Source organism: Lutra lutra, chromosome 6 (assembly GCF_902655055.1).
Source record: "Lutra lutra chromosome 6, mLutLut1.2, whole genome shotgun sequence".
Taxonomy (NCBI): domain Eukaryota; kingdom Metazoa; phylum Chordata; class Mammalia; order Carnivora; family Mustelidae; genus Lutra; species Lutra lutra.
The window spans coordinates 137,974,076-138,001,118 of record NC_062283.1 but is presented as its reverse complement, the minus strand read 5'-3'; the positions used below and the strand labels follow the sequence as shown (position 1 = coordinate 138,001,118).

Genomic DNA, 27,043 nt, shown 5'->3' with positions numbered 1-27,043 from the left:
TCCCTCCCCTCCTCCCCCCACTCACATGTGTGCTTGCGTGTACATGCATGCGTTCTCTAATAAATAAATAAATCTTAAAAAAAATAAAAGGGTGCCTACATCCTTACATAGTACTATCAAAAGATGGCACTATCATTGACCCCAATAGCACAAGCTCTCACAAAATGATATAATATCCCCCTGTCCCCACCACCACCAAGGTAATTTAACTTACAAAATAGAGGGGAAAATCTTCCCATCTGTCTTCCTCTTTCTGGCTGCACCTGTGCGGCTCAAGTCACCATTACATCAAATGTGACTTCAGTGTCACTTGATGAATTACACCGGAGTGAGGTTTGGGGTAAAAAGAAGTGAAACTGTAAGAACGTGTCCCTGACACACAGGATCCCTAACAAATGACAGAAGCGGCCTCAGCAAGCTTCCTCGGTCACTTCCTACTGAGCAACAACAGAAAAAGATTCTAGTGAAGACTCCGTATCTACTGGACACAGAAGGAAATGCCAGCTCCTCTCTGACAGACGGGCCGAGCCAATGCCCCTGACTGGGTCCACTGCTTAGAAAAAAGTCTGCTCCTTTGTTCTTCCGTCCCCCAACAGACACTTCTACACTTCGAGGCATTTAGGAGGCACTAAAACAAATAATTGTGGCTTTCTTATTTCAATTGAAGGGAAAAGTCTCCAATTTTCCATGGTGAGAAAACACCATGCAAGCCCCCAATAACACACCCGCTGGGAATAACTCCCTTTAGCAAAACCTATCTGGAGGGGACAAGAGAGGGGTTCCTGCTGACTCTACACTCCGGTGAGGAGAGCTGGGGTGTGGGTGGGTGCCTGTGGAATCCCTCTGAGGAATATATACCTCACTGTTTCTTCCTGAAGGCAGCTCCCTGGTCTGGCTCAGGCCCCCCACTTAAGAAGTGTGGCACAGTGGGGAAGAGTCTTGAGGAAATTCTGCCTGAGTAACTCTGGTACCAAAAATTGCCTCATGATCAGCGGGGTGAGCCGAGGAGACAGCATCTGGGTGAGTGCTCTACCAAGCTGCACCCCCAACACTGGAACACAGCCTCATGTCTCCAGTTATTTTAATTTTTGCAAATTTCCAAGAAGTCTGTCACCCAGAAGTCTTCCCCTTTGTTACTGTAGTTAGCCTAACCAACTACTCTTTACCTTTGGGCTAAAATTCCCACTCACCATCTGGTAGCTAGGATAGTGCCTTACTGGTAATAAACACTCATATACCATTTTTGCTTTCACTGAGATTTGCTAATTTGACAGAAGTATCCTTTTGATACCCTGTATGATATTCTCACAAAGCTCTTTGCTTCCTCCCACCCAGTGTAGTGTGAGGTGCTGGCTAGAGGTGGACAGACTCCTCAGAGGAGGGGATCGTGTGAGGGATACATCAGGGAAACAGAGGTTCTAGCGTGAGTTGAACTCAGATGTGTGTCTCTCATCTACAGCTCAGAGTCAATGGCACTAACACCACACAGCTGGCCACAGAGGGCAAGGAGCCCAGCATGGTAAGGTCAAAGACCTGCCTCCACACAGTGACCTGTAAGGTGTTCAAGTGACAAGACAGAGAGCGAACTAGAAAATAGGCATCGGGAAGTAAGGAGGACAAGGTGTGGAGCATAAATGATGACAGGTGGATAGTTTGATAGCGTTCCTAATCAGGTATTTCAAATAGGCCATTCTTAGTTCCAGTTAGTGACCACTACCCACTGCCTCGGTTCATGGCATTTCCCAGTTTTCAAACTGTGCTCTCATCTTGTTTCAATGGATCAGCCCAACATACCCCTGTATGGCTCGGTGGACCCATTTTACAAAGAAGGAAGCTGAGGTTCCTTCCCCCAACAAGGCAGGAGCTCCGGTGTCCTGCCCTTCTGGAACAGAGCCTCCTTGCCCCAAGGCTAGACACCCACTAAATGCCATCATGACAGGTGATATTGGAGGACTATTTGTCGGGTACCACTCCAACCCCACCACAAGGCTTCACTCAATTACTCTTCACAGGCTTCCCCGGGGTGTGTTACTAATGCATATCACAAGGAGAAAACAGAGGCACAGAAATGAAATTCTTGGAAATTTGATCCGAGAAAGCAAAGCCAAGGGTCTTCTCCTTATGGAGGCAGGATAAATTGCCCAAATTTATTTACTTCCTCTGACTACCACTTTTAACATTGACAAATGAGCTTTACACTAAGAAAAAGAGCCCTCTTTGCCCAATCCATGTTCCTTCTCTGTCCTGTCACCCTGCCTTACTTTTCTTCATTGTCCTGATAGCATTTGATGTTTACTTGTTTGTATCTGTCTTCTGCAGAGAATGCAAACTCCGAGGGGGCAGATCCTCAGCCCCGTTCACCCCTGTACCCACACAACAGAGGAATGGCGCCTGGCCCAGAGCAGGCACACGGATATTTACTGAATGAACACACACACACACACACACACACACACACACTCATCATTATAGCAGAAGTCTAGACAACCTCAGAAAAATAGCCAAGTCAGTCAAAAAGATCTGGCAATCTAAAAGACAAGCAAAATAGAACACACAATTGGCTCTGTACACCCTCACTTGGATGAAATGTCTGTGGAAAGCCCAGTGGTCACAGAGGGAGTGACGGTGTTTACATAGAGCCCTTCCCCACTTGCTCAAATACTGAAGGGGTCTGGAGGGACAAAGGACAGACCAGGCAGCTGCAGCAAACTCCTGTGGGATCGGAACCTGCCCCGTCTGGCTTGGGTGTGGCCAGGAGTGGGCAGAGCAGAGGGGCAACTGAGTTAGGGTGTCTTCCTGCCACGAGAACGTGGTCTGGCTGCCCCATGTCTGGGGCTACCTGCCAACGGCCAGACAAGGATTTTGAGGAGTACCGGTTTGGAATGACTTTTAATGACCCAACCTGAACCAGTGTTTTTCCTTCCCTTCCCATACATAAAAATCTCCTTTCAGACTTGAAAAGTCAGCAGAAATTGTAAAAACACACACAAGAAAGAAACTGTAAAAGTAAACTCAAAGGCAAAGAAAAATCAACAAACATCACAAAAACATAAAGTTGATAATGATTGTGTGAGTGTGTCCAAATAAAACATGGCATTTATACACAAGATGTGGGGGCATCAATGTTAGTGTTAATGCTACAACCACACTCCTTAACTCAAAAAACATCTTTTGGGAAAAAGAAATCAGTTGATGCCAAAAACTGCAAGCAGTCCAAGCAGCAGATGGGTCCTCCTCTACAAGCTCTGTCATCCTACCTAGAACTCAGTCTGGTTTTCATGACTCGCTACTCTGACAAGAAAGTGGTGGTATTTGGAGTCTGGGTCTCTGAGCAGCTGTGGGCAGCAAAAAGTGGGAGGGAGGGTGAAAAAAAAAAAAAAGACATTTCTTCTTTCAAGTCTGAGGAGAGAAAGCGTCTAGAAGCAGGCATTCTATTTTCTTTACCCCTCCATCTGTCCTGTGAAAGCCTCCCTTGGCTCCTCAAAGTTCCCTGCTCTCAATCTCCCTTCCCACTTAACTATCTGCTCCCTTAACATGGAGGTTCTCAGGGGCATTAGGAATAAAGCAGTTCACATTGAATTAATTCCAATGAAAATGTGTCAGAAATAGGCCTATTTTTACAATCTTCTATTGCCTTCCAAGGGTGTATGAATTCTGAGGGTCTTTTACGAGCTGGGTGATAGGTATGAGCCAATGCAAGGGCAGAAAAAGCTGTCTGCAAGGATGGAAGAGAGGAGAATATGCAAGAATGTGAGACACTTTCTGGGGGTCCAGGGTGGGGGTGGGCGGCAGGAGTGTGTGGAGGTGAGATCTGTTAAAGCAAGCAGGAGTGTGAAGGAGTTCTGGGCATCGAACAGAGGTGACCTTTGAACCCATCCCGCCCACAAGTCTTTAACCACACGAATCTCTCAACAGGTAGAAATTTGAGAAAAGTCATCACTTGAGTCAGATTGTCTAGAATCGGTCTCCAAAGCAAGTCTAAACTGTGTTTTTGCCTTCCATAGTTTCTTCCCTTTGATTTCTGAATTGGTAGGTTTTTCACAAATTTGATGCTCCCTCCTCTTCCTCTGCGGTTACTACCACCCTCTCCCCTAAGTAAAAAGCCTAGGGTAACTAGTGGGGAAAATTCTAGCAGTGGCTGGGCAGAGGCTGCACGCCCCACCCACCCCCATTTGGACCTGAATTGCCCTTAGGAATTTAGAGACCATTTTTGTTTAGCACGCTCCACACCTGAAGGGAAATCACGGCTGCTTTTCAAAATGTTTTGTCAGGTTCCAAACTGCCCAGATGTCCACTTCAGCTGGGAGAGGGGGCGCTTTCCTCACCACTCTTCCTTAGCAACTCGCGAGAGCCCAGTGTTGAACTTCAGGAAAGTTGTGAGCCCACGGTTCAAGGCAGCAGTAAAAACAAATCATATAAACTTAAAATGAAACAAGTTGTACTAAAAACAAAGATATAATGCCCCAAACTCATCCTTTCTTAATTATTTTACTGCCTTTTTACTTCTTTATTTTGAGGTGATCGACATCTATTTTCTCTGTATGGTAGAAACCCTTCATTAACAGTGGGCTAGTGTCCCTTTCTGTCCCAGTCTGCATTCAATGACGTCACATCCATAGCAGGGAAGTAGCCACAGTGGGTATATTTACGCCTTGGAAGTCGGCAAACACGACAGATCTGGGCTTGATCTGTTCTCTTCATGTCAAGAAAGCGCTCAAGGGGACGTTCACAATATGGAATTAAAACACGAGAGGCTCTTACAAAAAGCTGTTACAATGTATAATAGCACAAAAATGTGGAAAAGTCATCGAGCTTCCAATCCAGCGGAGAGAGGAGTCACCCGCCTCACTGGTGAGTGAGTGAAACTCTGACACACTTCTTCATCATTTCACTTTTGTCTTATTAATGTGAAATAAAATAACAATATTCACATTGAGACTATATTCGCTTATTAGCAGGTGGCTTGCAAGGGTAGAAGGCTGGCCAACATTAACAGAAGTGTTCTGTCAAAATCATTTTGCATTTGTATTTTTATTTGCAAAGTATGTGCACTGTACACACTTTATCGTGTATACACACACACACACATACACACACACACATAGCCCCCCACACAGACCCCAAGGAGCTGTTAAACATTTACCAGCACACACACCATATTTGCTTTCTATCCTTCTAGGCTTAGATATATCCCCTCACCCCTTAAGACGGGTTCCCACACCCCGGGCCCTCCACAAAACAATGCTTGCTGATATGCCCATCAATGAGCTGTAATCATTTGTCTGTCAAAGGGCCTCAGAGAATGGAAGGAAATCCTTCGCCTTCATAGGGCCTGGGGAGCGCTCTGTGCTCCCCTCCTAAGCCCACTCAAGCCCTTTGTTTGCTACTTACAACAGCATCACCGTTCTTAACTTTCTTGGGCAGCTTGGAAAGAGACAAACCCCTCTACAGCAGACCAAAAACCTTCACTGAGTTCTACAGGAAACTTTGCCAAGGACACTTGCCAAGGACTCCTTGACATCAACAGATAGGCTTCTCCTGAAAATCCCAGCCATTTGAGCAGCTTAGCCATTTTTAAAGCACAAGTTTATCTTGCCACACTGGTAATTAACTAGTTAATTACTTCTCATCGATTGACTTTTAAATCTCAGTAGGACATCAAGTTTGATTTTGGAATTCCAACAGAAGACAATCTCATTGACTCAACTGGAAAATAAAAGTGCTGCTTTAGCAAAAACTTTTCAGAAAGGAAGTCTCTTCATTCTTCTCTGGGCCACGGTGCAAACAAGTGTGATGGAAGTGATTGCTGTTTCTCAAACTCAGCGGAGCATAAATGGATTCTATAATCTTCACCAGAAGCCTGCCACCACAGCAATGTTGTTTTTTTTTTTTTAACTTAACAAACCCTCCAACTCAGGATACTCTGTAACAAAGGACTTCCTGCAATTCTCTGGGGATATGCAATAGAAGAAAAGTCACAGAATCTACATTTCTGAAAATATACAACTGAACTTGATTGCCCTTCTTCAAATTTCCCCTCTTGGCAAAAATCTGTGCCATCTGTGTTCTCGATTTTCTGATTTTCTTTCTAATCCTCTCAGTGATGTTGAAATCCTCCCACCCTCAATGTAGGTCTTAATTCTGGAAGTTCAGCATGGTTTCTTTTCTATCACAGTGGATTGAGAATGTTGAAGATTAATCAATTCATTCCAAATGTGGAGTGTTTCGAGCAAGGTGTCTGATTAGTCTGGCTCTTGGACAGAAAAACAAGTTCGTACAAGACATTAAACAGATGGAAGCAAGCAGACCATATCAGTTGTCAGGTGTTTCCTGATGTCACCATGAATGACTGACATCCCATGGTGACTAGCATCCTTAGCAGCCTTCTCTCCCAGAGAAATTGCTTCTGACTCTTAGTAAGCGACCTTTGCCAAAATGAAGAGTTCATTGGAAATGCCCAGTTGTTAACCAAACACTAGACTCTAATATTTATTTGTACTTAAGTAGGGCATCTTGCCAGCAGGTAAATATTTTAGACACGGTTCTGGCTTTTAGAGAAGATAGCTCAGTTGTCAGTCAAGTATTTTAGTGGCGACCGTGAGCCATGGCTCAGCAAGGTGCTGGAGCCGTGGACTTCGGTGACTCTGGCCATGGGTACTCCTTCTCTCTGGAATGCCACACCTTGCAAATGTCACCTTCCTTTTCTCTTAGCAGCTGAGTTGTACCCCCACTAGTCACTCTTTTCTTCTACAATAATGCAGTCCTCAATTTTAACTAGCCATAGGGCTGCCTGGGCTTAAGATGGTATCTTTCAATGCAACAAGATAGAAGGAGCTCGAGTCCCTAGGAGCAGATAGCTACCTACTGGCCTTGGACTTACTCAGACATGTGTCCCCCTCCTCCACCCACACTGGCAGTTGAATACAATCTCAACCCGTACACTGAGCACACAATGTGCAGGAGGTCTGGAGTTGGGCCTATGGGCACTGATCCCAGTGGTGTCCTTGATTAGCTAGGTGTTTGGACCAGACATCCAACTATTAGGACACCCACTTCTTTCTCTTCAAAATGGGAGCAATTGTCTGCAAAGTGCTTGTGAGCATGAAATGAATAAATGTGTGCCAATCCTCTGGAGTCCTGCCTGGGCTGGGAAGTGCTCAGTCAACGTTAGCTATCACGTCTATTGCCACCTCCACCCCCATGCCCATCCCTCCAGGGTCTGCTATTCCTTGCCATAACGGGAGGCAAAGGGGAATCAGAAGGCAAAACTTCATCCCCATCACCCAAGCCCTTTGCACTGCCTGATTTCCCCCCATGCTCGCTCCCCAGATGCCCTGTCCCTTCCGTCTTCTTACTGCTTATTTAGAATTTCCACTCTACTCCTCCTAGCAGCAGACTTTGCCCACTGTAATCCCTCTTCATTCGGATTCTTTTCACAGTGAATTCTAGCCTTTGCGCATTTCCATCCGTATAGTTTCCCTGTTGTGAGAATTTAAATATTTGCATATTACAAAATTTCCACTAATGTTTGGAAAAGAGGAGAGTTGCAATGGAGAAGGAAGAAAATAAAGCAGATGCCAGCTCTCAGAGGATGAAATTGGCCAAGTGAGAGCAAACAGAAGACTCTGGATTGTACTGGGGGTTGGTGTGAGAGGAGGGGCCACAGACACAGAATGCAAAAGAGGGATCACAAGTGTACATCTGGTAAAGCTATCAGAGCTGGATCTAACACTTTGAACCTCTCAGTGCTGTGGAGAGAGATTGAGCTACGCAGAGATTGTAGGTTATACAAAGCCTTGTTCACCTCAAATACCAAGCTAATCTGCCTCAGAGCAAGGCACAATCTTGGAAATTGAGAGAAGCTCTTCCAAATCATGAAACCGAGAAAGCATGTCCATGTATTAGATGAATGATGGAGAGGAAAAACTGACCTTGTATCTAAGTTCATTAAGAGAACTGATTTGCCGACATGTCATTGGCAAGACCGGTTGTGTCCCCAAATCCCCCTTGAAAATAATCTTCCTTAGATAGGAATCTATAGTGTAACCTAGTCATTCATTCAAGAAAGCCCAAAATCTATTTTCATGCAACTATTTTCCCCTAGTGTTTACTCAAAAGAAAATGTAGAACTCTGAGGATGTCTTTCAATCTCATTGTCAGCAGTAAAAGCTCTTCAAAGTCTCCCCTGAAAGGGCAATGAAGTGCCCAGAAGTGAAAGTACAGCACTGATTTCCTATTCTGCAGGAGACCCCAGCAAAAGTAAGAAACCCTAAAGGGCCAACCTGAATAGGAGAGAGAGAAAGTCTGGATGGAGGGGCTGGAAGTCCTGGGGAAAAGCCCTGCTGAGGGCCACCTTCCACTCAGTAGTTCCCTGCCCCCAGTCAACCCTTGGGGGCCTTCCTCTCTCTCCTGGGGACTCTTGCCCTGGAGACTGCCAACAACAGTGGCTTCATGACAAGGGAGAGATTTCGATTATTCATTAAACAGTTGCTAAAGGCCAAGCACCGTGTCACAGTTTATCTGCCATCACCACATGGTCCTCACAATCCTATGTAGTAGTTATCCTTATCCCCCACTTTATGGAAGAAGAAACAGCAGGTAAGTAGCACAGTTCATGTTCAAGGACAGTCCATTCAGCTTGAGAAGTGTGAACAAGGTTATCTTCATTCCCTGTTCAAGACGGTGAAAAGAGATGGAATTTCACATCCTCTGAGGCAAGAGTAGCGGGTTCAAAGATGGCCCATCCCAACTGAGAACTCATTAAAGACGCCGGTGCTAGTTCTACGAGATGTGTAAACAAGACAGAATTATGCCTCAGCTACATTATGAGTGAAGTGGGCTTTTTTTCATTAGCCTAAGATTGCAATCACGGTGTATAATATTTTAATGGAGTTGTCTTCCAAAAATAAAATTCAAGAATACAACTTAGCCACTCATGCAGTTCAATACTGCTGCGGCTGTTGGGTACTTTAGTGGGATGTGGCAGCAAATAAAACAGGCAGAAAAACACCACTGCTCCAACAGGACAATTTGAGTACAGATGGAGAAAGAACATATTAAGGAACTACAGCTATTTTTAGTAGGCATATTAATTAATTGATGGCTATTCTGGAAAAGTTTTCTTATCCATTGGAAATATATATTGAGATATTTCTGAGTAAAACAACACGATATCTGGGATTTGCTTTCATTGCTACCGAGCCGAAGGTTCACGGGGAAAGAGATGAAACAAGATTGGCAATTATAATTGTTCAGTCTGCAAGATGGGTACATGGGGGCTCATGATAGTATTTTCTCTACTCGCGTGTATTTGGAAATTTCTTTAATTAGAAGAGAGATTCCTCCCCGAGGAGCTCAGAAAAATAAAGAGTAATTTACAATGTGTCAATCAGACAGAAAGATGTCCTATGCAGGAAAAATAAAGAAAGGAAGGGAGGAGGGAAATGCTGAGAAGAGGGCAGATAAATAAAATATTTCTAAATGCATGTAATATTTTATATATATATATATAAAAATTAATAAGACATGGATGAGTTGATAATCCATATGAAGCCAAGGCATTAATATGCATGAAGCTGATTAACATGGTAATTAAAGGACATCTGGTATCTGAGAAAAAAGAGAACAATTTGGGTTTTCCAAAAGATGTCGGTTTTAAAGAAATGCTAATGATTTCTAGCATTTACTCGCATTTTCTGGATGCTAGAAGTAGGCTTTGCAAGCAAGCATGAGAATAGAATGACCCAGATCTGATCCTCAGCCTAAGCCTGGGGGCTAGTGCTGTTTCCCTTGTCTGTGAAGTGCTGCCCCTCGGCTAGGACAGATAGATTGCTTGTCAGCTTGTCTAAAGTCTTGCCAACTCTGAGTGGGGGAACCTGATGTGGAACCAGGTAGTCCATCTCCAGAACCTAGACATTTAAGCGTGGTACCACACTGCCTGTTTTGATGGGTATGTAGCATTAGATAATGAAGGATAAACCAGTAGACCCAGATGTCAAGCAATGACTTGGTATTTTTTGAGTGTGCACCATGTGAGGTTTTATTTGGTTCTGGGGGCACCGTGGAGGAGTGGGGCAGGGTGTGGGGAAGCAACCTGGGTGAAGTCCAGGACAGATATGGGACAACAGCCAAGAGTAAAGCTTTCTGGGTAAGATGGCGCTAGAGGGCAGACAATTGGCCCAGGGGGGCCGCCTAAGGAAATGTTCTTGGAAGCCCAGGAACAGGAGCGTAGGAATGGAAAAAGTGGAATCACAGGGCAGGTTCTCACCATTTCTACTCCTAAGTATTCACCTACCCACTCACCCGCATCCACACACAACACCTTCGGCTGCTGATCTCGTTCTAGAATGGGTACTAACAGTATCAGATAACCAGAACCTACCTTTCTTAGAGGCCAGAGATGGCAATGGTGATGTGGATTTATTCGAAAATGTATAAGCTTCTGTGTCAGGCACTGTTCTAAAACATTGGAAATAGAATGAAAACAACACAAAGCCTCTCTTCTCATGAAGAACAGATAAGAAACAAATACATCCTTTGTTAGGTGTTGATAAATGCCAAGAATAAAAATGAAGTAGGGTAGGAAGGATATGGCTTGCAAGGTGCGGGGGTTCCTACTTTCTAAAGCATGATGAGGAAGACTTCTTTGATAAGGGGATACTTGAGCAGGGAACTGCAAACAGAAAGACAGTAAGGCTTTGATATCCAGGGAAGAATTTTCCAGGCCGAGGTCACAAAAACACTCTGAGGCTGGGGCTTGTTTGGCGTATGTGGGAACTACAAAGGGCGAGTGAGCCAAGGCAGAGTGAGCGTGTGGGTAAGAGCAGGAGACGGGATCAGAGAGAAAGATGGGAGGAAGGGCCAACTGGGGAGGGTCTCGGAGTCTATTTCACAGATTTCTTTTGACTCTAACTGAGTTGGGAAACCATGAGGGGCGTATGCATTAGCCAACCTATGAACAGGATCGCTTTGGCTGCTGTGTAGAAAAGAGATAGTAGAGACCGTGGACCTAAGCAGGGAGACCTGTTAAGAACCTATTGCACTAATCCAGGGACAGAGGGCAAAGGAGTTGGACCCAGTGGGAGCAGTGAAGTCCATGAGAAGTAAGATTCTGGATGTTCTGGATGTAGAGCCCGTTGAGTATGCCTATCCTACTGGACCTGAGACGGGGGGAGTGTGACCAGAGCAATGCTAAAGGTTCTCTGTCTGGTACTTTTATCTCTGCTTTAAGTTCTACCATCAACCCTTCCTTTGGGTTAAGCCATTACAAGGTGCCCCTATGACAAGGTATTCACTGGCCAAATTTGTATTCTAGATACATCAATCAGTGATGGCTCAAGAATTATTTGAACAGTCTAAGCAAGAGGTAAGTGTCTAATAGGATGGGATGGGAGCATGGATAAGTGAATGTGGATCGAGAGCTGTTCAGGAAGTCACTGCTAACTGATTGGACAAGGCAGGAGAGTGAAGGAAATGGCTTGCCGTGACCAGTGAGTTACAGCGCTATTAACTAAGAATTGGAAAAGGAGGGAAAAAAACAACCCCAGGAAGTTGGAAGTGGGTCTGGAAAGAGAGATTATGAGTCTGATTCTGGGTGGGTGACTTTGAATCAATTGTGCAAAAGCCAACATATAAATCCCAGGAGGCATGCAAATAAGTGGGAGGCTTGGACAAGCCCACTGCAGTTTTTCTCTTGATTTCTTTTGAAACACAGTAAGGCCTCCCTACCTGAGCCAGAAAATTTAAATCAGAATATTCTAGAAGAAATTTCATTTTATTATTTCCTAATAGACCAGTCACTAAAACGAGGCTATCAGAATCCATTCCCTTCTAACATGACGGGATCATTCGAAGACCTATCTTAGTAAGTTAAATTGGCAAATAACAGAACAATCCTTGCCCCCCTTAAAATAACACGAAACAATGTGATTAAGTCATATTGGTTTTTTTTTTTTCCAGTGAGAGTGCTAAATTTTGAATATGAGAATAACAAATACAGACTTCTCAAACTTGTTTTTACAAGTCTAATATCAAAGTTGGTAAACTAGAATTAAGGTTTTCATCCCAAAACCACACATTTAACATTGAACATCCGACTTCTCGATCCCACTTTACAGTCGAAATCAAGAGCCGGACCAAACTTGAAGTCGAACAATTCATGAAAGGTCAAGAGCGCCTACTGACCATGCTCTCCGTAGGGGGAATTCCAGGATGAATATGGCATAATCTCTATGCCCCAGGAAATTCACAACCTACCAGAAGGTCTGAGGTGCCCTCCCCTGGCATTAGGAAGCGTGTTTACAGAGCTGGCATAGGGTAATATCCTGTCTGGAAATGCAGATTCATCACTCAACTGCTAGAACATTAGAGACTTCTTACCACTACAATTTCTCTGATAGTTGTTTCTGTTCCAGAATAAACACTGCTGAGCTCCCAAGTACACTATAAACCGGTGAAAGACAGGCAACGGACCTACATATTTATAGAGTACCACATTTACTGCAGACCTAGGCAACTTTCAAACCAATAACTACCGGATGCCTGTTGCAGAAAATCATTTGAATACACTTTCCTTAAAAAAAAACAAAAAAAAAAACCTTCATGAAGCGTTAAATCAGAGAACCTCCACATTTCTCCAGTGGGTTTCCCTCCTCCTTTCATTTTCTTTTCTTTTTTTCTCTTTTCCTTCCTTATCCTCCTCCTCCTTCAAATATTTCACTGCCTACTCAGAATTTCCTTTTTTCCACCAATTTGTAAAAACAAAGATTTTTGCCCAAATTTCTTGATGCTCCTTTCAACCAGTAGAAGAAAAAATATTTTGTTCAAATCTTTGCTGTCAAGGAGCTCACAGTTTAGTGAGGGAAGGCAGACCAAATAAATGGTTATTGAAAATACCACTCCGGAAGTACGAGAAATGATATAATGAGGGTGCTAAGGAGATGGAAGGAAGGGGGTACTTGGCTGTGAAGGGGTTGAGGGGGAGGTGAGGTGATCGGTCATGGCTTCACAGAGAGCACTAGCCATGTGCTGCCCTGGGGTCCCCACCCAGGGGAGCTGAAAAAGAGAGGGCGACAGAACTGAAGATGGGGACTGGTAAGCAGGAGGGTCAAAACAAGTACCAGTAGCCAAGCTGCTTCCTAATCGCCATAAATTCCTTCTCCTTGAGCTGTACCATCTTGGCTGGCACTGCAGCTCTGAATCAACCTGCTTCTCACCACCTCCTCTGCGAGCATCCTCTAGACCACTACAATAGCTCCCCAACTGTTCTACCTGTTTCCAGAACTTCCCACTGCGGTCCTTTCTCTGCACAGCAGCCGGAGTGATGATTGGCCATTAATCATATTAGGTCACTCCCCTGCTTCAAACCTTCCGGTTTGAAGTGCTTTGCACTTTTAAGCCATGGTAAAGACCTCTGATAATAGAAAAATCGATACCATCCAGGTCCTGCCTGCCTGCCCCTCCAGCTTCATCTCCCACCACTGCTGCTCTCCTATCTCTCACACACAGCCGGCCTTTCCTTTTCTAGAACTCACCAAGTTTATTTCTCTTAGGTCCACCCTCCCCCCTAAATGTTCTTCCCTCAGATCTTCTCAGGGTCACTTGTTACTTAAGGCTCAGCTCAATGTAACCAGCTCAGATAGGCCCTTTAGGCCCGCAGGCAAAGACAGCACCCCACCCCTGAGGCATTTTTCCTATATTCTTTTCTCTTCTTCTTCTTCTTTTTTATTTTTCCTATATTCTTTTCTTTACAGCACTCGTCACAAATAGTTTTCCCTTCATTCCAGAGTTGGTCTGTTTTGTTCAACATATCCCCAGAATTTAGGAAATTCTTTGTTGAATAAACTAATTCTCATCGGAATGTTCAAGTATAATGAATATCATGTCTCTACTACAGTAAAACAAACCAAAAAAACTGTGTTGTTCTTCCCTCTGTCATACCACTGACTTTTGCTTCGGTCATTGTCATGTTGGTCTGTTGTTCCAGGGTCTAGTAGCAGGGAATAAAACTACAGGGTGACACCCAGCGAACACAGTAAAAGAGCCTCTATTTAGCAAGGGCTTATTATTTACGAGGCAGTGCACACACACTGCACGTTTAAATCTCAAAACACCTTCATTATATGGTTTTATCCCCATTACTGAAGGCATTTTCTAGTAACTTCTAAATGACATGTCAAGTGCCCAGTTCCAGGCTATTCCCCCATCTCAACTCTGAGGATTCAAACCTGAGAAAAACAAGTTAATCTTCTCCACGCACACCATTTTCCCCATAATTAGTGCCACAGAAGGAGTGTTTGAACTAGTACCACAATAAGGAAGCAAAGAGAGCAAGAGAGTATGATATTTGATTGCATCTTGGAGTATCAAATACAAATCTTCTCATCGGTATATGGTATACAGTTCCTGAATATTTGCCAAGCATGTTTATTGCATATATCAGTAATCCAAAACCAAGGGGACTTTCAGGCTAGCTGTCGCTAGCTCTTATGTCTTTAGGTGCTACAGAGAGATATTTTCTTCTTCATTGACATAAGAAGGTAAAAACAAATACCTGTTAGCTTCCTATTTGAAATTTCTTGAACTACAGCGCTAGATTAAATAGTATCACCTCTCGATATGTAGACCATAAAGCGAAATAAATCTCTTTTTGCTCCTCGGGGGAATTCTGGATTTTGAAAGGCATTGCTATTGTGGGGCTTGTGACAAATCGATTTTTAGAACTTCATGATAATCGCTTTCATAGCAGAGTAACTTCTAAAAAGAAATAAAAAAAAATGAGTGCTCTATAATGATGACACTTTCTGGAAGTCATCTGGATTGTAAGTTGCTAGAGGTAATGTCTTGTGACAGGGTACACCAGGGGCCACAGGGTTCCTTGGACCACAAGACATTATTTTCAGATTACTCTCCTTACCATTTTAGCTTGAAGATCAGATATCATTAAATATTGTGATTAAATGGCATTCCTTAGAGCTTAACCCAAACAACTGTTAAAGGAGAGAGGGGAAAATAAGCATTTATCTCATATACACAGGGAAGAATAGTGGAAAAAATGCCAAGACCACCAAGATTTTGCTCCATAACAATATTCCAGAAGCTTCCAAACATTTCCCCAAGCACTTTCTAGACACAGCCAATCCCAGGCAGCCCATCCACGTGCCCATTTTCCATCTGTCTCCTGCCCACATCATCACCCTTAGTGCCTCTCCCCCATTATTCCTCGGCACTCTCCAAAAAGTCTGATCTATGATGGCAAAGGCATAAGGTAATAGAACGCTTTTCTAAAAAAAACAAAAACAAAAACAAAAACCTAACTTCTAGAGTCTACGTCTCTGTTATGCTCTGCTATCCCCCGCTAGGTAATCCTACATTCCTGGGTCTGACTCTTAGGCTCCATAATTCATGTGTTTAGTCGATTCACATTTTAAGAGGCATGAGACAGCTGGTATTTAGACTGTAAGCTGTTTCAGACCAGCTACCGTACCCTCCTTTGAGGCGGCGATAATATTTTAGCACAACACAGATGCTTAACCTAATGACAGGTTTACATGGTTTAAAGGGAACAAACACAGGATGGTATATTTATGCTCCAGATTACAGTTTTCCCTCTCGCCCGGCACGTCGGAGAAGCACAGATGGTAGTGTTTGAGGACCGTGTGTAATCACACAGCCCCGGGAAGCTGAACTCTGTGATGGCCTCAGTTCAGTGCCCCCACACCTTCCTCGTGGCCTCATGTCTCCCCCCTTTGCCCTGCCACCCCAGCCAGCTTTCTAGTCACAGACTGGGGCAGCCTTAAATCATCCTAAGGCTGGGCTGGTTCATGTGCATCCCTGGAATGTGTACGAATGACCTTTCCTTTGCATCTACTTGTTTGTGAGGACTCGATTTCAGCTAGAGTTGGTATGGATTCTGAAGACCTCCTAAAACACAAGGACTTCCATTGAGGAAGGTGGAGGAAGGAAGAGGAAAAGGTCTGCACTTTGTTTCCTCCTTGGACAAGCAGTGACTGCCCTTCCTGGTCAGGCGGAGCATGGAAGGGGACTTTACTGGGGCTGCAGTGGACCACTGGAAGAGGGGAGGGCCCAAAGGGACAGACCTGAGGAAGGCACTATGCTCAGGGGAAGAGCATGCCACTGAGTGCTATGGATTTGGGTATGAATTTCATAACAAAACAGCTTGAAAGCACACTTTTATGACAGCTAGAAATAGCCAAGTATTGTCAAAGCTCCATTCAGAAATCATCCATTAAGAAACCAAGGAGTTAAAAGAATCTTGGAGTCATCCATTCAGATACCGAAGAGTTAAAAGAATCTTGGACAGATGGAGGGAGCTGGACAAGGAAAGAGAGACAAGAAGAGTCCACACTGGGTGCAGAAAAAGACCTTGACGAGTGAGGACTCAGAGTTAGAGGGTGATCAGAAAGAAAAGACTTCAGCAGCATTTTACTCTCTGAAAGGGTGGAGGGTAGGGAAATACAGGAAGAGAACATTCCTTGGAGTGTGAAAACCTGGAGACTTGCCAGCGGAGAAAAGGGGGCTGATTCTAAACGGAGCCCCTTCCACTTCATTATCAGAAAGGACCTACTTGGTCAGAGCAATGATTAGCCCCTTGGGAGACAGAGGAGAGAAAGAGCATTTATGTTGAATTAACTCTAGAAAACTGAAGGACATAAGCGCCAGCTAATGTCTTCATTGCCCCTAGAAAGGCATTTATGTGCATTAATCCCTGCAGACAGCTGCCAAAAGGAATTATCCAGCTGCAGAAGCCACTCGACTTCACTCCTACCCAATGTATGTGTAGGTCAATTCCACGTAGACAGGATTCTCTAATACAATTTGTTCATTTAAAGGATCGAAGTGGAAGTTTTAAACTATTTTAAAAACAGATCAGCTCACAATAGTCTGAGGTGTCTCACAATGTCTTAATTTACTATAGTCTTTATCTTTGATGGATCCAAGTTATCCTTTCAGAGGTATGAAACAGAAGAGAGAAACTCAGAATGTAAACCATTGGCTCCAATCTTGTATGCAACCATAGAGCATCCCTAATGTATCCCATGAATAGTTACTTAGCAACAAATATCAATACATATCAAATATCAATACATTTCCTTGATGTTAAGATGTACATTTTTCACAACTTAGGGATATATCTTATAGGAGAGGGTTGTCAATTTTATTGTCACCATTTGCTTTTAGTGGGACCTTAAAAGATGGTGTCTTTCACAAGTATGTTGGATTTGATGAGACGGGAACTCACCATTATCATTCAAGTCACAGTTCACACATTACCTTCTCTGAGAGGCTTCCTGGAGCCCCAGTCTAAGGTGGCCCACCCAACACTCTGATTCCTCTCCCTTGGTATCCTATCTCCATGGAGACCACATCTCTCATGTTCACCACTATGCCCAGAACTGGACCAAGCATCATCCTAGACATAGTAAGTTCTGAATGGAATGAAGGAAAGTTACCATTTATTGAGCAATTACTACATGTCAGACCCTGAACTAAATGCTTTATGGAGGCAAATCTCATTTAATCCTAGTGATTTAGAGGTCATTCTTATTATCTACTCTAAAGATGGGACAGCAGATGGTAGCTTAAGTGGAGAAGCCAGGACTAGACCTCGGCACAACCTCATTTCAAAAACCAGACCCGTAGGCACCATGCTATTCTGTGCATCACGCACAAAGCCTGGAAATACTTCTGTGCATGTCCAGAGCTATATGGGAAGATCGCTAAAGCTACAGACTCCTACCCTTAAAAAGTAATATTTGTCTACTAGGGATCATCACATCCCTCTGTCCTTCCAAGTGCTTCAAGTATAAGGTCCTGTGTTAATAAAGATGTACAGGTGTCTCATCTCTGCCTAATAAGATGAGGAGAGGCTCCATGGTATGTGTGCTTCAGCGAGCACGAGGAGAGTCTCCATGGAAGGGATGTATATTTCAACTTGGAATGGAAGGGTTCCATCTTCAATGAGAGACAGCATAGCCCACTATGGCTCTGGAGTTACCTGGACTGATAGGGACAGAGAGTATACATGGGAGGTGCTAGAAGAAAAGTAAATACAAGGGCCTTGGGTGCCATGCTGGGGGGCTTGATCTTCATTTCATAGGATCAGTACTCTTCATCAACAACCCATTTCAGTGTGGGCTTTTCTCCATCTCAGCCAAGATTCTCTTCCATTCAGCACCCAACTCAAGGGAAAATATTGAAATTTGGCATGGCCATTCTCACGTCAACTGATGGCCATGTGAACAGACTTCTAAGGCTAGTGTAAAGAGAAAATCGAGAATGACTGGAAAAAGAATGACAACAGAGATTTGATTCTAAGTCCATTTCTTTTCTTTCTTTTTTTTTTTTTTAGATTTTATTTATTTGACAGAGAGAGATCACAAGTGGGCAGAGAGGCAAGCAGAGAGAGAGAGAGAGAGAGGAGGAAGCAGGCTCTCTGCAGAGCAGAGAGCCCGATGTGGGACTCGATCCCAGGACCCTGAGATCATGACCTGAGCTGAAGGCAGAGGCTTAACCCACTGAGCCACCCAGGCACCCCTCTAAGTCCATTTCTACTGAGCCACCTTAGAGCCTATTACATTTGTTACTTTGAGTTTCTGCAGAAATACTGACGGATACCACAAACATAGCCTATTTCATTTAGGACAGAGGTGACAAACTACGGCTACAGGTCAAGGCCAACCTGCAGCCACTCTTACATGGCAGTCAAGGAAAGGTCGATTTTTGTATTTTTAAAGGACTATAAACAGACAACACTCCCCTCTCCAACACAAAGAGTATGTGGCATAGGCATACAGGTACCAGAAAATACTATCTGGCTCTTTATGGAAAAAAATTTACTATCTAGAACTTCTTATCATCCTCCTCCATCTCTGTTCTGACACAGGTCATCTGAATTAGTGTGTAATGTGATGAGACATGTAGAGAATTAGACCCATTTACCATCTCAGAAATGAAAGCCAATTCAATGGTATGATAATTTATTGCTCTAGAAATCCCTCTTATGAGAATTCTAAATTTTTAGCCAGTTGTTAGACTCACACCCATTTCAGCTTTGCCTTTGATATTTTAAGAAGATGTCCTCCTTACACTCAAGGGCTTGCTAGATTTTGGCCAACTGCTGTAACGGTTTTACCTTTCCTCATGCTGGTGGTAAGTGGCTTTGGAAGGCTCCACAGCCGCCTGGTTATTAAAGTTTACCAAAACAACTTTCTTAATTAAAGACCCGTGAAAACCCTGACTCTCCTCCCATTGGGTTAGTATATCAAGCGGGTGTAGCTGTAGTCTTTTTTTTTTTTAAGATTTTTATTTATTTATTTGACAGACAGAGATCACAAGCAGGCAGAGAAGCAGGCAGAGAGAGAGGAAGGGAAGCAGGCTCCCCGCTGAGTGGAGAGCCTAAGGTGGGGCTCGATCCCAGGACCCTGAGACCATGACCAGAGCCGAAGGCAGAGGCTTTAACCCACTGAGCCACCCAGGCGCCCCTAGCTGTAGTCTTTTTCAAAACTTAACCTTGTATGCTTCAAGTTGACTTTTCCTCCAGGATTATATGGGATGAGAAAAGGAAGGAGAAGGTTATGGGTTTTCAGATTCATGAATGTAACACCCTTTAGCTTTCCATCAAACAGTAATTCAATATTTACCAGAAGAAGATGTTTAGGCTTGGAAATTTCTACTTGCTTCTACCTCATCAGAAAAACATTTATGGGGGGGGTACCCTTGTGTATACAGTTTGAGAAGATAGCAAAGTATGACTCAAACATGAAAACTATTCTAGATAGACTGTCAACTCCTGGTCCCTGGGAGAGGAATCACCCAGGCATACTGGAAGTTCTACAGCATCCAGGTAACCTGTGGCCCTGTCGTCCTACAAACAGACCTGCCACCACCACCCCCACTAGGAGGATTAGCTACACTTCTATTATCTTTGCTAAAACATCTGTTGCTTTTCATCAGCATGAGCAATGAAAAGCCGAATGTGGAGTCTTCTCTTAATTACTTGAAAGCTGGCTCTCTAATCATAAGTTCTACTTGGCACAGATGCCCATGACTCTGACTGCCCAAATGGTTTGGTGTCAGCTTTTTCGTTTTATTAAGATTGATGGAGGCTGTGATGAAACATTAGTAGTTGAGATGCCTGCCACCTGCAAGTGCTCGGCTGCTTACAGTCTTTTTCGAGAAAATGTTTCCATTTCCATACCTGCCTGCATATGTGACCATTTTGTTTTAGGAACCATGTTTTTCCGAAGACAAAAGAGACAAGCTCCTGAAAGAATGAACCATTGCATTTAATAAAACATATATCCCGATGCCACCATCATTTCTAGGTAATACAATCTGGGGCAAAGACAAGTGAACCTGGTTTAAATCACAGTTCTGCTAGTAGAGAGCTTTGCAACCTCCAGAAAAAAACACTCACTCCTGGGGCTTGGTTTATCAACAATAATCACCTTTAAAGCATACAACGTGGCAAACACTTACAATGGATTCTGGCATGAATAATCATCAATGCTCAGCGTGACTCCCCAGGGGAGAGTCATTATTTCCTAAATTTACAGAGGAAGAAATGAGTAAAGGTGAGATAATTCAGATAGTGACCACCTATAATTGTTACATTTTCCTGGTTATAAAATAATCTACGTCTAAATAATTTCCTTAGCAGGGTCAAGGTCTCAGCTAATGAGCTGTGGAGAGGCAAATTTCATTCACAGGTCAGTTTGTTCCAGGACACTTGGTTCTTCCCTACTCGTGCTTTCCAAAACCTTTAAGATGTAGGGACTCACCTAGATCATCCAGGATCCATTCTAGCCTTAACATTCCATGCATCTAAACATCCCTGCAGAAGGATTAAAAGATGATCATTTTTGAAAATGGGTTGAAAGACCCAAGGCGCAGGTCTCCATCCTCCATCCCAGGACCCCAGGATCATGACCTGAGCCCAAGGCAGACTCTTAACCGACTGAGCCACCCAGGTGTCCCTGTGCTCTGATTCTTAACAGTTGCAATCCACTTTTTGCAGGCTTCTCCCTCCTGTTTTCATTGCTAGTGGTTGGTCTTTCAACCATTTTCAAAAAAAAAAAAGACCAAAAAATAGATTCAGAGCATAGATCCAGAAACTGCTTTTAGTTTCCTAAGAGCTCAAAAGACTCAGGGCTACTCAAGCTTTTCCCATATGTATATGTCAGGCTACGAACCATTAAATCTTAATTAAATCACTCAAAAATCACATCCTCAGAGGGGAACAAAAGAGTACGGGTTATTCTTGGTTTTGAAAAATGACATTGCTGCTTTCTATTGATTTGTTTCAAAGTAACCGCTTTATCTCTTTGAAGCACAGACTGAGTCTCTCAGGGAAATAGTTAAGCTTGTATCTGGTAGCATCACCCATATTCAAGTCACTACAAGAACTGGTGCCCATAGCAAAGATGGAGATGAGCAGAGAAAACCCATCAGGGAAAGCATGAATCCATCACGGATCGGACTGCCAGATGATTTTCTCACTTTGCCCCTCAACAGAGAGCTTTGGAACGCATGTAGGACGGAAAGGGAAGGTCAGGCTGTGGACGACCTACTAGGGATGAGGTCAGCAAGAGGGGACAACTCTGGGGACATATCTTCAAGTGGTTTAGTGGCCTCCCCAGGGGCCTCAAATAGGACAAAAAGGAAAGTGAAGAATTAGGAATCCAGATTCAAAGACAGGAAAGGATGTCAAACCATCCCTTTGTAAGGGTTGAATTTTGTCACCCAAATAAATATCACTGGAGGGTGGGGGAAGGCGGGTGAGCGTGAAGCTTGAGAAACTATCTGGTTCCTGTAGATCACTTTGTCATTGGGTTAAAGCCAAGGGCACCAGAGGTGGAATGGCCCGTTCAGGTCTCCAAGTTAGAAAAGTTTTCTTATTCCCTGGACACGACGGGCTTGGAAATGTTTTAGCAGCGTCTAATCAAAGTCCAAAGCCTATAGATTCTTTAAAAGTCAGCCAACTCCAGAAACTGAGAAGCCAGAAGAAGCTGATTTTCACACTTGATAACTATTTTCATAGCATTTACACGACCTCTCTAGGCCTGGGATTCGGTGAGATGACAAATTTGACCTGAGTCAACATTCTGGACTCCTCTTGGTTTAAATACGAAACGCAAGGTAGCTCGGTATCCACCTCGCACCCCACCCCCCAACACACACACGCCCAGCTCCGCATGGACGCCTGCTGGAAACAGCCTTTCCCCAGGACTCCCACTCAGTGATTTCAGAAATCTGTGCAGTAGCCCGGGCCACCTGAGGGCGGTACAAACGGAGCGTTAAGGACCAGAACTTAACACAAGACTGGTTCTACAAACAAGACTCCACGGCGCGCTTAAAAAAGTCACCCATCTCACTGTTTCCAAGGAACCGAAAGAAATGTAACAGCTTAGCTTCTCCCGGTTAGAACCTCCTTAGGCTTCTGGTTTCGGAAACAGACTCTCAACAGAGGACACAAAGAGGGCCCTGGGCTTCGGGCATCCCGCGCAGACCCTGTCGAGGCCAGGAGGTCCGCAGCGTCCCAGCGGACCAGGTGCTGCCATTTACCCCCATTACGAACGAGCCACCTCAACCCCCCACCCCCTCCCAGGGAGCTTATTTGCAGAGCCGGGACACCAAGGCAGGGGTCCCCCAAGCCAAAGGCAGAGCCCCGGCCTCCTCCTCCCACCGCAGTTCGCCGGTCCTGAGAGGCCAGGCGCCGGGACCGGTGTTGGGGAGTTGACCTCGGATGTCTGGCAATCGCGTCCCGTTTTCGGACGATCCAGTTTGAGTTGTGGGGTTGGGTTTTTTGTAACACTCCTGGGTGCAGGCAGAAACTCCTCGGATCAGGCGGAGGGGCGGGAGCGCGGGGCCGGCAGATCAAGGCTGCGCCCGGGCTGGGGCCGGGACTCGGGGACCCGGAGCCCCGAGCCCGGGCAGCCACGGGTCGCCCCCTCCAGGCGGCAGCGGGCAGCGACCGGCCCCGCGTCCCGGCAGCGGGGACGCGCTCCGGGAACACCGTCTGCTCCCACCCGGGAGGGAGCGCGCAGGGGAGAGAGGGCCCGGGCACCACGCTCCGCTTGCCGCCACCTGCAGATTGGGGTGCCGGACCGAGGGTCCCTGGGTCTCCTCCCCGTTGCCCGGGGCTCCCGCCGAGTGGTCCCATCCCTGGAAAAGGACCCCGGGTGTCGGGGGGAAGCGGGCGCTTACCCGGAGAGGGGCGGCTCCTGCGCGGGAGCCGAGCTTCTAGGTCGGCGGGGAAGGTGCGGCTGCGCTGCGCGAGCTCCGACTCCGCTCCCGCGCCCGCCGAGCGCCCTGCGCCGCGGCTCCGGCTCGGACTTCCTCTTCCTCGGCTCGGCCCCGCCGCTCGGCCGCGCTCCCCGGCTCGGCCGCGCCCGGGCCCGCCCCTCCCAGCGCCGAGATGCCGGCTCCGCCGCCCAGAGCAGCGGATCTTCGGTCCCTCCTCCCCGCAGCCCCCGGGCGAGCAAGGTGGGGAGGAGGAGGGGGAGAGCCCAAGAGCGAGATTAAGCACTTGGACTTGTCCCTGGAGCGTTGCCAAAGAGTGCAGTCAAATTACAACCCCTGGGGGATTTTTTTTTTTTTTTTAAATCCCAGCTACCGTTTTCGCAGACACATCATTTTTCTTCATTTTGCGGGATCCTCGGGTCTAGCTTTCTCTTGGACGTGATAATTTCCCATACGATTTCCTTAAAATAATACCAAAGATCATTTTTTTAAAGTCAACATTCTAGTACTGCACAGAAGCTTTGGGGTTATACTATGTAAATGAGGGGGAGAAGCTCAGGTTTCCAGGCATTATTACCCTAATCACCTAAGTTAATGTACCAAATAACCTTTGCATAGAGAAAGTAAAAGTGAAAAGGAGCGAAGACGACGACGACTAACCTTTGAAATAGCCTGGTAAATGTTTAAAGGTGCCGGCTCTGTAGTAGAATTATGACTTCAGTCAAAGGTGCCTAAGATGACGGTCAAAGGCGTGCGAAGTGATTCCTTAACACTTATCCCATCCAAAGTAGATAGATCATGTGTGCCTATGGACTCCATTAGGTTTTGTAATTTGTAGGGATGCATTTTCATATTACTTGTTTACAGATCTTCAGCGTTACCAGTTATTAGCTATATGACCTCGAGCAAATTTGTTACCCCCTCTGTGCCTCAGTTCCCCCATCTGTAAAATGGGGATAAGTAATGGTAGTACCTACCCCAGAGCTGCTGTGTGTGATTTAAGCAAGGTAATGCACAGGAAAGTCTTAGGAGTCCAAGCCTGGATGATAAAGCCTAGGTACATGTTAGCTGTTTTTTTTTTTTTTTTTTTTTTTTACTTTCCCTTTTCATCTGCTTTTGTGCATGTACATGATTATGGAGAGTAAAATAAAGATTGGAAACAAAATAAGGTTTTGTGCAGTAAGGCTACACAGTGTCACTGTTCTCTCCCAACAATGCCCAGTTTATGTTCAGTTTTACAATTTATTTTGTCTCCGTGACTGACTTGTATTACCTAAAGCGATGAGACGGGGTTATGCTTGGACTACACTACCACGGAAGATTTGCAATGGGACCAAAACAGATCCTTGCCATCCTCAAAGCATCGTTTCAGATGCTCTTGCAATAACCTTGTGAGGTCGACAGGACAGGTGTTTAATCACAACCCTTTCCGGTACATGGAGCTCATACAAAACCGTGCCTATTACCCCATCTGTCTCTGTTGTTACTCGCAATAGAGGTGAGCAGGAATACCTTGCACGTGTACAACACATTTGTGAGCTAGTATCACATGGACGGTCTTTATCACTCCTGTGAGGTGGGTACTGGTCTCACTTGACACTCTAGGAGTCTCAGGCTCAAAGAAGCTAATTGATGTGTGTGTGTGTGTGTGTGTGTGTGTGTGTGTGTGTGTGTGTGTGTCTGCCGAATAAAGAATAGGGTGTTAGGGACAAATCTGAAAAGAAGGGATGAGAACTAGGGTTTCCCAATTCCTGGAAAATGCTCTCTGCTATTCTACTCCCTGACCCCACATCTTCACACATTTGTGTGCACAGAGGACTTAGAGATGCCATGTGATCTGACCCTCAGCCGAAGACTCTGTCGCTTCCTAGTTGCTCACCCTTAGGCAGATAACAGTTGTGGACTTTGGTTCTTTATCTATGGAATGGTTATTATTCACTTCACCTCAGTTTATTAATGAGGTGAGAGGTGGGAGGTAGGAAGTGTAACAGGTGCATGAGATCGCTTTTATTGATACCGAGGGCCAAGTCCAGCTCGACGCACCTAATCTACATTGTCATTCCTGATTTCCCAAATGAAGGCAGTTCACCCTTCAGATCACTAGAGATCTTGAAATCACCTGGTCTATCACACTGTGTGTGTAGTTCATCTGTGTGTGCCCAGCACTTTGCTCAACTCCCAACACAATAGATATACAAAGTTCCATGGGTGGGTCGATGAATGATGATGAAAGAGCAAGGCAAGAGTCGTGAACATGCTACTATGTAGCCTTTGTTAGAAATATGCTACTCTCCCCTTTAAGGAAAAGAACCCAATGGAATGACTTTTTAAAAAAAAGATATTTTTTATTTATTTGACACAGAGAGAGAAAGAACACAAGTAGGCAGAGTGGCAGGGAAAGGGAGAGGAAGAAGCATCCTCCTCGCTGAGCAGAGAGCCCCATGTGGGGCTCCATTCCAGGACCCCGGGATCATGACCTGAGCCAAAAGCAGACGTTTAACTGACTGAGCCACTCATGGGCTCCTCCAATGAAATGACTTTCTAATGGCACATCTAGTGTCAGGAAAATTCTCTGGGTGAGAGGTTTTCTTATTATTAATTCCAATATCGGTCAAGGTCAAAAAAGGGAAAAAAAAACTACTCAATGTATTTACAAAAGAGAGATTTTATGCAAGGACTTACACGTGATGGAAGAAGCAGGAATCCAGGAGAGATGATGAGGCAGCCCAGGAATGATCAACAGCAGAAAGCCACCCCTTACTCCTGCAGGCTGAAGAGGCAGGGAGAGGGGTTGTTATGGATGGAACTTGTCTTTGAAAGCTGGAGACAAATCCAATGCCTTAGACACTTGCAGAAAGGGAGAGAAACACCCTGGTTTTTACCTTTCTTTGCCCCATAACCCAACATGTGTTGAACCCAACCTATAGGGGAACCTGGAACACTCAAGACTATAGGGGTGCCCAGTTGCCACGCCTTTGATCCTGTGATGCTGAGCAGGAAAAGGGCCAGGAGGATCTGAGGACACCCAACCCTTTAGCATATCCCTCAAAGCATACCTCTCTGTTCTCAAATAGGATTGGATCTACCAATGATACTTCTGCAGAAGCAATGCTCTTGCTTTTTGACATTACCGAGTGTCCCCCATAACATCTCATTCATTCCTCATACAGACCTGGTGATAGATACTCTAACCCCTAAATTACAGACAAGGTCTCAGAGATTCAGGGAGTTTCAGTGATCTGGTCAAGGCCACACAGCCATACGTGGCAGAGCAGGTTTTGGCTCTTCTGCATGTCCCACTAACTCAGCTGTTTCTAATGAAAAGCACTGTAATCATACACAATCTTGTATACAATCACATTTCAGGGTCACCTGTCTACGCACATATGGGAGTTAATGTTTGCAAAGCTTATAGAGTTAAAAGGCTGGATCATGCCTTGCTTTCATTTTATGACTTATGGTGATAACTTTTATGATGCGGAAGATGGCTGTGCTGAATTTATGATAACACAAGATCAGAAACATTGTGTCCACTGGATTACAGGAGCACCTCAGGAAAAACATGGGTATCATCTATTCATTCATTTTTTTTTTTTGAAAAGCTATTTCAATTTTAAATTTGATTTTGTGAGGCCTTCAGTAAATGCTCTAGAATATTTTGGCCATGTTAGAGAGATTAGGGTGAGTGAAGTGTCTTGTGGTATAGAGTCTCATGTAGGGAAGACAGAAAACCAAGAGTGTAAGTGCACAATGGGGTGACAAGCTCCTTCAAATGCTCTCC

At 44.8% G+C, this 27,043-nt stretch overlaps 1 protein-coding gene across 2 annotated transcripts in view; it reads right to left on the bottom strand.

The window, feature by feature from the left end:
• The window catches only part of PLEKHG1 (pleckstrin homology and RhoGEF domain containing G1), a 218,103-nt gene extending 194,677 nt beyond the window's left edge, over positions 1–23,426 (bottom strand). Inside the window, exon 1 of one of the 2 annotated variants that reach the window (XM_047733188.1) lies at positions 23,227–23,426. The gene's annotated coding sequence lies outside the window, so the exon portion shown is untranslated. The remainder of the gene's footprint in view (positions 1–23,226) is intronic. The other variant, XM_047733185.1, reaches the window with a different exon arrangement.
• Between the last annotated feature and the right edge of the window lie 3,617 nt (positions 23,427–27,043).